The sequence below is a fragment of the Bidens hawaiensis genome, unplaced genomic scaffold (genome assembly GCF_021521415.1).
Source record: "Bidens hawaiensis isolate Kalapana, Puna unplaced genomic scaffold, B.hawaiensis_p1.1 tig00035719_1, whole genome shotgun sequence".
NCBI classification, from domain to species: Eukaryota; Viridiplantae; Streptophyta; class Magnoliopsida; order Asterales; family Asteraceae; genus Bidens; species Bidens hawaiensis.
Window position 1 is genome coordinate 176,532 of NW_027496208.1, and position 11,276 is coordinate 187,807.

Consider the following 11,276-nt stretch of genomic DNA (forward strand, 5'->3'; position numbering starts at 1 on the left):
TCAACGGCTGCCTGTCAATAATCATCCTTCAAGTTCAATCTATGGCGGTCAACTCCACTCAAGAAGAGGTTTCCTTTTTTTTTTTTTTGGTTTAAGAATTAACAACATTATTATTTCCGTCTCTTTCTTGTGTTTTTCCAACTTCAATTTTACACAGAAAATGTGCAATTTCGATCCTTTCATTTCCTATTATTACTTTACTTTAGATATATATATATATATATATATATATATATATATATATATATATATATATATATATATATATTATAATTAATTGTAAACAACAATTTGGTGGTATTCAATAGGGAAAGGAAACCGGTGTGCCAATGGCGCTTTGACTTTCTTATGGGTGGGTGCCTGTATGTTTAATTTAAATATCTTCTAAGGGTGGTTTGTATTTGGCTGTCTCTTAACGTGTTTAACAGGTCAGAGACGACGCGATTAACACAAATATCAAACATGAAAAAGACTCTTTTAACAATTGACTTTAGTGGTTTGAGCATAACAGTTATGCTTTTTATTTACCAAGAAAGAGAAATAATGTACTCGAGCTTCTTAACTTCAATTATTTTTAAAAATGTATAAAATTGCATGACGTACATTTTTGCTAAACAGACAGGTTGTTAAAAAAATAAAAAAATTGTAATGGGTTTAGGGTTGGTGGGTGATGGCGATTGCTTGGTAATTGGATTTGCTAATTTTCATTAATAATAAGAATGTGACACCACCTCCCTTCCTGCCTACAAATTTATGCCAGCTGGAGCCATATGTTGTATTTTTCGCTTTCACATAAATAAATGCTAATGCTGCTGCTGCTGCTATGTGGCTCGGGTTGATTCCAAAATTTAAGTATCTTTTTGCCAAAAAAAATTAATCTGTAAATAATTAGTTTTCCTATATAGTATGATAGTTCAAGTAAATGATTTGTTTTCAACATCTTGTTGTCACAAGATTAAACAAGACATAATTTTTTGTTATGTATGCAGGGATGTGATATATATAGTGTTGTTGTACTCACTGATGACTGTGACAATGGTCTCCATTGTGCACTGCCGATGGATTTATCGGGCCCTGTAGCAACCGAGGTTGTTATTCCACTTAAAAGCCAGCTGTCATTGGATGCCCATTTGAGTAATCTAAGTTACATAGACATGACGGTGGAAAATGCAGTTGATGTTGAAAAGGGGAAGTTAGGCAATGAGGAAACTGTGGGTGATTTGAAGAATAGTGAACAAATGTTGATGGTGAGTTGATCAAGTTATTATATGTATACGTGTTCTTTACTAAATGGGCGGGCCAAAATGTGTGATCTTTTGGTCTGTCAGAGGTGGGGTTGACCCAAAACATTTGTTAGCGTGTCAAATAGGATTACAAAAAAGTATATTATTAGGGCTGCAAAACAGGTCATGTTTGCAGGTCAAACCCGACACAAACCCGAAAATCGTGTTGCACGCACGAGCCTGAACATTGCACGTGTATTTTGCGGGTTGAACCCGGAAACCATGCCACGCACGTGAACTTGAACATGACGCGTGTATTCGCGGGTTGAACCCGACATGAACCTGAAAAGCATGTCAAAAGCATGAACCTGAATATCACACGTGTATTTGTTGTACCCGAACGAACTCAAAATCGTTGTACCCGAACGAACTCAAAAATTGTCACGCACATGAACCCGAACACGACACGCATTCGCGGGTTAAGTAGGTAGGAAATGTTTTTCTATAGTAATACTTTCTTTTGAAGAAAATATGTTTAAACTATGCCAAAACTTGTTTTAACTTTTGTAATAAAAAATCCCCGAACAGTTTAAGTTGTTGCGTAAACACTTTTAAAGAAAATAAAAAGATAAAATGGGTTAAATGGGTCAATCCATGAACCTGTTGGATTGATACGAACATGACCCGTTTAGCTAAACATGTTCATTGGTTCGAGAAGGACCCGCGAATTTCATGTCAGGTTCTTCATATCGTGTCGCCTATATATTATCACAATACACCGGAAAACTTTCTATTACCGGAAGGATTCTGGAATAATTAAATAAATGTTAAAATCATGTATTTCTTTATTTCTAGTTTAGCTAGTAACTGTATTTTGCAGAAATCACTGCAGAAACAGATAAGCTTCGACATGGGTGGCAGATACATGCAACTGTTGATGAATCACAGCCTCATGCTGTCGAATTTTTCAACTCGAGGTTCTTAATTTGAACAAATAGTTAATAGTTTCATTCAATGATCAAACATGATATGATGTGCTTGCTTTTGTTCAACAGATAAAATTGCAGGTGAGAAAGCTGTCGATGGTACCAGATCGAGGAAGTATAAGCGCGCTCCCTCTTTTAATTCAAGAAAAGTTGTTCTCATGTTCTCAGTCTTGTAAGTTCACAAACTTCTCATCCGGATAAAAAAACCTCAAGAAGCATTTTATTAAAAGAATAAGATTATTATTCACCATATTGCATTTGTAATCATGATTAACTATGCGTCACATTTGGTTATACAGGTCGAGTTTGGGGACGATTATACTTATATATCTGACATTGAGAGTAAGACAGATGGGTGATGCCTCTATTCGTTCGAGCTGAACTTACCGTTTCACTTTGCAAGCTCGCTTTTTTGTGCCCGGGAACAGTTTAATTAAAGTGTTTTTTTTTAAAGAAATTTGCTGCGTATGAAAACTTAACTTGTTATGAAACCGATGACGCATAATTCTCTCTTGATATGCTCATAGGTTGAGAAGATGCGTTGTTAAAATGTTTAGTCATTGCTTTTTGTTGATGTATTAAGAAACTTCACAATATCTGTTTGTACATTGTAGGGTCGCCAAGCGGGCATGGTCAATTATTCACGATTGGGTTACGTTACTAAAACTGGTTTCTTTTGATTCGATAAGAGATATCCTTGAGTTCCAAGTAAAGATAAAACCAACGAGAAGTGAAATTATTTCTATCTCAGCGGTAACAAGTTTAATGATTTGGAAATCAAGGAATGAAATTGTTTATGATAATGTTCCTCTTTCGGTGTCCAATGTGGTGAATGACATCAAATCGACCTCTTTTTTATGGGTGAAGCATAGAAGTAAACGATCGAAGCTCAGATTGGGAGAAGTAATGTAAGTTTAATTTGATGAATTTTCCTTTATAATCTGATTCATCTTTAGAGACTTGTAATTTGTACCGCTCTTCCCTTGTATGGTTTTTGATTTCTTGCTTCTTATATGTTGTCTGTCATTTTGTTTTTTTTAATAATATTGGCCTTTCAAAGAAAAAAAATGACAACTAAAACCGGGATTGACAAACATAAAAGAAAGTAACAGCAGAAATCTTTGTTTTGTTAACCATAATGTGTAGGTACTCTAAAGATGCATGATATCATCTTACTTCCACATCAAAATTATCAACAATTAACTTACCAACCAACCAACCCACCCATTACAATAATAGTTGTCTAGCACGGGCACCCTCCACCTTGCTTGTCAGACTGTGAAGCGTTACCCGAAGTTTTCAAATTCACATCAACCAAATCTTCTTGTTTTGTTGAAGAAAGCGTCTCCATCCCGGGTAATGCGCCAGCAATCTTTCTAAATAAAGGCTGTATCATGTAACACAAATGTTTTTTTAATTGTTTTGACATTGAGGTCAACCATGCAAGTGCTTGAAAGTCTTTATGGACCAGCCAGCCCAACCTGCATCAAGTCGAGCGACACTCATTTTGATGGTAAGTTTGATTGAAATATATATAAATTAGGTATGGGTGTAAACGAGCCAAGTCGAGCCTAGGCCCATCTAAGCTTGAGCTGGCTCGCTTAACTTACAAGAGCTAAAGCTCGGCTCTGAGTAGTTTTCAAGCTCGAGCTCGACTTGGGCTATATTCAGTTATTATTTATTAATTGAACATTATACATTAATAATTATTTTTATACATATTTATAATTATAATTTTTATATTTAGTATTATATAGATATATATTTAATATATTAAATAAAAATTATAAAAATAATAGGCTTGCTTAGGTTCACGGGCTAGCTCGAACTCGATAAGTGAAGCCCGGGCTTGCTTATTAAACAAGCTTATTTTTGGACTTGAACTCAGGTTTTTAGCAAGCCTATCTCGAGTAGCTTACGAGCGGCTTCATTGCTTACATCCGAATAAAAGTTAAAGACTAAACCTTGATATTGAAACCAGCTTTTGCACTGGTTTCTATGAACATGACGCCGAATTCACGAGCTTTGCCATCGCCTTCTTCAAGTGAGACTTGCCTATTTAATCATCAAGCAAATGGGAATTACTATTACATCAAACACGGGTCGAACATACCAGAAGTCGTTACAGATTCTTATGATTATTATTATCATAAAAAAAATTGTTGCTGAATTTTCCCAACCCAATTAGTAGTCATGTTTTGAGCTGTAGTAAAAGTATAAGAGAGGTTTAAACTTGATATAACCTTTTGTCACCAAGATCGGTTTTGTTTCCAACAAGGACTATGATGACATCAGTGCCGCGCTCAGTGCGTACTTCTATCCATTTTGCAGTGTTCAAGAACGATTGTCAATCTGCAAAATAGCAAATGCAATAATAATAAATATAACACAAGATATTCTTGTTGGATCATAATAATTTGTTGTAACAACTCACTAGCAACATCATAGACGATGACCGCAACTGATGAATCTCTTATGTAACTTGGAATTAGACTCCTAAATCTTTCTTGTCCAGCAGTATCCCTGCATGCAGTTGAAACCACATGAACCAAATCTAACAAAAAAAGGGTTAACCAAAGCTGTAACCGAACCGTTCTGTCTTCAAGGTACATAGTTTTTGACAAGAAATCTATACCGATGGTAGCCTGCAATTAAAATCAAAAAAAATAAATATATTTGAGCAAATTTTCTCCTTTAGATCAAGATTCTCATGAAAGAAATGATGATATAAAATATTAAACAACAACTCAGCTTCATGCATTGAATTCTTGAAAATAACAAGATAAGGAATGATTACCTGATAGGTGGTATCGAATTTGTCATACATGAATCTGGTAATGATGCTGGTTTTGCCAACGGATTGATCGCCCAAAAAGACCAGTTTGTATTTGGCAAGAGGTGACACCACCGCCATTATTATTATTATTATTATTATTATTATTATTATGATGATGATTATTATAATTGTCTCTCCGGCGATCTGAATCTGAATCTATCAACAAATTTTTGTTGGGACACGAAGGGAGGAAACACAAGAGAGATGTTCGGAGGAGAGAGAGAAGAAATCAAAGGTTTCATATTCAAAATGCATTTATACGATTAATAGGGAGAAGAAATGTGCCATTTTCGTTCTTGTAGTTTGGGAAATAACGTGAATTTAGTCCAAAAAGTTTATTTTCTGCATATAGACCCTTCATGTTTTTCAATTCTTGCCAATTACATCCAAATCACTAATTCCGTTAAATTGAATCGTTAACTCAGGGGTAGACATGTCTTTTCACTCTTTCTTTATTACATGAGTACAGTGTCAAAATCGACCCTGAATTTTGGTCACATTTGCGAACTTCGTCCAAAAATATTTATTTTCACAAATAGACCCTCGATGTTTCCCAAATGTTGCCAATTTTGTCCAATTTGTTAACTCGGTCTAAATTCAACGTTAACTCATGGGTGTTACTGTGCTTTTACATATTTGTTTACATTGTTATTATTATTACGCTGAGCTAAACCCTTTACATGACTAACAATAAAGAAGAATAAACAAACGCATACTATATTGGATTCAAACATAAGAATCGTGAAGTGTTATATATGTCATCGAACAAACACACAATAATAATAATAATAATAATAATAATAATAATAATAATATAAACAAACATGTAAAAGGACAGTAACACCCATAAGTTAATGTTGAATTTAGACCGAGTTAACAATTTGGACGAAATTGACAACGGTTGGGAAAAATCGAGGGTCGACTTGCGAAAAAAAAAATTTGGACGAAATTCGCAAATATGACCAAACCTCAGGGACAATTTTGGCACTTTACTCATATAATAAAGAAATAGTGAAAAGACATGTCTACCCCCGACTTAACGATTAAATTTAACGAGGTTAGTGATTTGGATGTAATTGGCAAAAATTGAGAAACGTAGAGGGTCCATATGCAAAAAAATAAACTTTTTGGACCATATTCGCATTATTTACCAAACCACAAGGACGAAAATGACACTTTACTCTTTCATTTAACAAATTTGATTTATACTATTAATAGGAAGATACCAACCTGCCACCTTGGTTTAAAAAAGCGTGCCTGAGGCGAGCCGAAGCAAGAGGCGACCTAAGGCGAGGGCCTCTTCGCTTTGGCCTAGTCAAAGTGAGCAGTGTTTAAAAGGTGAGCCTGAGGCGAGATTTTAGGCAAAAAGCGACCTAAGGTGAAGTTGAGACGCTCGCCTTTGTACACAAATGGTTTTTAAGCTTCTAAATGTTGTATAATATGCTTTTTAGGTTGTATGTATAGGTAGTTTATATATTACGTCATATTTAATAGTAATATACGCATTATGGGTCGAGATGCTAAAAACCCATGATATATACATATACAAAAATTATATAAGTACGTTCGCCTCGTGTACAAAAAGCTCTCGCTTTTGCGCCGCGCCTGACGCTTCACGCTTCTGTTTTAAACCTCGTCGCTTTTTTGCGCCTATCACTTTTTAAAACCAAGCTTGTCACACCCCGACGTAGGGACCTAGGAGTATGACGAACAGTTGGTGTATGTTTTGTAAATATATTAGAGTTGCAATTTATTTTAGCAGAATACTTTATTAAATATTAATTTACATTAAAAGCTTACTTGGGAATTAAATACCAGTATTTGGTTACAAAATATTGTTTCATTTTATCACAAGGATTTAATATTCAAAATTGAGTCATCTTATAGCGCGATCGTCTATCTCCATGACTCTAATCCTTGCTTCTATCTACTATACTTAATTACCTACAATGTGGAGAAAAGTACGTCAGCGATAAGTTGATGAAACGTTGATTGACTCTAAAAGCTTTTTATAACAGTCACTAAATACAAATATAGTTTTTTGTTACAAACTCAGAAGGAATGTCGGTCATTCCCGGGATTTGTACCACTGCCCTATACACACAATACAAAGATTCTCCGAGTTCTGTAAACCCATTTGGAGGACTGGTTATGACTGACTTTATTTGCATGACTGCTTAGTCAGTTATGTATGGATCCAGACACATGTGTAATCGGTCTGAGTTGTTTTTATTTGTTATTTTGTATTGTAACGATTTTAGAGATCATGTAATCTCATGCAAATGTTTTATCTGAGTCTTTGTAATGAACAACCTATTCATCACAAGAGTAAATGTCTGTCTGTTTGTAAAAGTTTAACGTATTCACCTGTGATTGTCGGTTTGGTATCGTTTGAAAACCTTTTCTGTTTATGATGTTTAACATATAGTAAAATAGGTTTGCATAAATACCTGGATGGTGTTTCTTGATTAAGCTGCAGACCTTAAGTCTGGTTTAACATTGATAAAATTACAGTCATTTATGAAAATACACTTGTATTTATATGACATTTGAAATAGCATGCTTTGGTCTAATAGGTTCTAACATGTTGGTGAGTTTCTCCAGTTAAGTAAACTAGTCCTGCGGTTGATTGGGATTTGTATGAATTACTTTCCTTTGACAAGAAACTCACTACCAATGTTATCTCCCTTCCGGTTACTACATGCATGCAAAAAAATATTTTTGTTAACATTACTTCTTATAGAAATAACATCATTTATAAATATTATTTTGAACATAGTAATCTTTCAAGGTTGAAGACTATATCCTCGACTAAGTCTAAGCTATCATAACTATATATTGAAATAATTTAATCGTAACCCCTGCCATATTACGATCACTTGAGAATATGAATATTAAGAAAAGAGCGGCAACTCGTCGGTAGAACTTTTGTAATAGAAAACAAAGACGATTGGACGTTAGTAAGGTTTCGAGGCTTCATAAATTGCACGTAGTTAGAGAGAACAGATCTTCAGTTTGTTGGGTAAGTCGGGCACGTACTCCTAGGATAAGTGTGTGAAAATGGAGGTGTTTTTGGGATGAGGAGAGCTCAATCCCGTAGCTTCCTTTTTATAGCCAAAATAGGCTTCCTTCGCATAGCACAAAGCAGCAATTTCTCTAGGTCTGCCACGTGTTGACACATGGCTTGTACAATCGTGCGACGTGTTGACACGTGGTTGGACACGTGTCCAGGAAACCTAACGAAGTTTCGCGTAGCGCGTAAATCTTCTTCACATAGCGCGACATCGTTTCACATTGGTTTTGTGTTACTCCTTCGCGTATCGAGAAGGAGTTTTGGTTGATCCTTTGCGTAACGCGAAGAGCTTAGAAATCAGAATTTTTCATTTTTGTCCCTTAACTTTGGAGAATTGACGTTTTTGGCCTAAACTTAGATGAAAATTTTTCTAGATGTTACATCCTCCCCACTTTCAGAAAAATCTCTTAATCGAGATTTATTGGAATAGATGTGGGTATTGCTTCTTCATTTCAGATTCAAGTTCTCAAGTAAATTCAGGGCCATGTCGGGAATTCCATCTAACCTTTACAAGCTTCAATATTTTACGCTTAAGGAATTTAATTTGACTATCTTCAATTTGAGGTGTCCATGCCAATTTCTTTTGTTTTTTTAAACCTAAGTTGCAATCATTTATTAGTCCCTATGAGAGCTTGTGAAGGCATGTTAACACATTTGTTGAGAACCATGATGCAACGATCAGTTGTGTTAGTGTAGGCCATGGGAAGTAACGTTATCTTTTTCTCATCTTTGATAAACGAATATGTATTACTATACCCGTCATGAACAACCCGACGATTAAATAACCAGGGCCTCCCTAGTAATATGTGACATGCGTCCATCGGTAGATCATCACACCACACTTCATCCTTGTATTTCTTTCCAACAGTGAATGGAACTAAAACTTGGTTCGTGATACGTATTCCTTTTCCTTGGTTGAGCCACTAGATATAGTAAGGTGATGGATGAGGGTTCGTTGAAAGATTTAGCTTTGAGACCATGGTTTTTGATGCCACATTAGTACAACTTCCTCCATCGATTACGATTGAACAAATCTTATCACGAACCGTACAACGGGTGAAAAAATGGCCTCTCGCTGAGGGTTTTCGCCATGGCTGACAACCCCATTCAGGAGTCTTCGTACCACTAAACAGTCACCTTCATCTGGACCAGTTCTACTACTTTTTCGATGTGGGGTTGGGTTGGTTCGTCATCAAACTTGGGTCCGGTTAAGGCTTCAAACTCGGTTATAGTAATGAGTCGTTTGTTCGGGCATTCAGATGCAAAATGTCCCAACCTTGACAACGAAAACAACGTCTTGAGTGCTTTGATGTAGCATTTGAACCCTCTTGCGAGTCAATCATCTTCGGGGGATTGGAAATAGTATGTTTAAAAGAGGGAGGGTTTGGCGTAGGTACTGCGGATTTAATTAAATCCTTGAACACCTCCAACTTGCCACGAGCCTTCTGTTGAGCCTCGACTTTGTGTGCCATGAGGGTAAGTTTAGCTAATGTTGAGTACGATTGCAACTCGATCACATTAGCAATTCTTGGTTCTATTGCTCCTAGGTATCTCACGAGGATGTGCGGGTCATCCGGGTTCAAATCACACTTCATAAGAAGGTGCTCAAACTCCTGGGAAAGCTCTTCAATGGTTCTTGTACCTTGTTTGAGATTATGCAGCTTAGAGAAGCTCTCTTGGAGGTAATACACCGACATGAATTTGGCTTTGAGCAACCTCTTCATTTTATACCATGAACGAATCTTACTCTTACCTAATTTCTCCCGTTGTGAACTAACATTAGCCAACCATGTTGAGGCGTATTTCCGCAGCTTCAAAGCGACCAACTTTACCCGTTTTTCCTCAGGTGTTTGCTTGTAGTCGAACACCCGTTCAACCGTGCGTAACCACTCGTCTGGGTCCAAGCGTCCATCATACTCAGGTATGTCGACTTTATGTCACTGTTGTAATTAGTGTCTCCGTGGCGGCGACCATATGGGTTGTAGTCGCCGTCTCGATATTGGCAATCATCATCCTCGTCTTCTTGTTGATAATGAGAGGGAGTTCGTTCCCTACCCCGCTGTTGTTACAAAGCTAGGGTTAATTCACAAAATTGGTCTTGCAGTTCTCGGAGTTGTTGTTCGACGGACCTGTTTTCGTATAAACTGGGTAAGGATTGTGACTTTGGGACTGAATTTTAAGGGTACTCAAGAGCGATTTAGGCTCTGATACCAAATGATTTACACCTAGGTGGGGTGATAGATCGGAACTTCAAACAGCGTTAATAATGGTAGATTACGATACAGAGAACACCACGCAATCACACCTGTTGGGCAACCTAACTGATCCGAGGATACAGAGACACCACCTGAGATCAAATTAGGGTCCAAAGAACACCACCCAAATGGCCAAACTTGAGCTAGCAATGGAGATATGGGACTGGTTACTCACCAAAGAGAAAACAAAGCAATAAATTTAAACATAAAACACCACCTTTCATAATAAAACAATGTCTAGTACATATAGAAGATTTTACCACACACATCCTAAACTAGAAAATAACTGACACGTTAAAGTACTACATAAGAAACTAAAAGTGCAACTACATAAGCATAAAAAGGAAACTGCAGCAAACAGTGGAAATAAACTACTAAAGGTGGTATACATGGGTTTTGTTTTTTTTAACCGCCATCACGGAGCTCTAATTTATTCCCTGGTGACCCACAATAACCCACCCGTTTCTAGTGACCTGAAAATGTTGCTAACCCACAGCTATCAGACGCCCTTGATTCGATTCGAACTGAATTTACTATAATAAGCTTTTAGACGAGTATAGGAGATAGCAGACTTAAGTTACCATCCGTGGAATGTGATCACAAGCAACTAATATTAGCTAGACTTTGTTCTTTCTTTGTTTTGTTGTTTAAAAGTAAAAAAAAATCAAAATGAGCCAATTATTAATTTATTTATTATATAATAAGTTGATGATATTTGTTTGTTGGTGTGTTTTAACGTTTTCCTCCTCCCATTTTAGCTTTACTTTTTCTTTCTTTGTGAGCAGTGCAACCAGAGTAAACCCTAGATTAATCGGGTGGGCATGGAAGTGTGCCGATCTGTATTACTTGCCGTATCCATGGCGGCGGCGGCGGTGCTAGCGGAATGCGGCGGCGTATATGTTG

At 36.6% G+C, this 11,276-nt stretch overlaps 1 pseudogene; it reads right to left on the bottom strand.

Annotated features, from left to right (window-relative positions):
* Window positions 1–3,352: 3,352 nt before the first annotated feature.
* Window positions 3,353–5,123, bottom strand: LOC143587646 (ras-related protein RABH1e-like; annotated as a pseudogene).
* Between the last annotated feature and the right edge of the window lie 6,153 nt (window positions 5,124–11,276).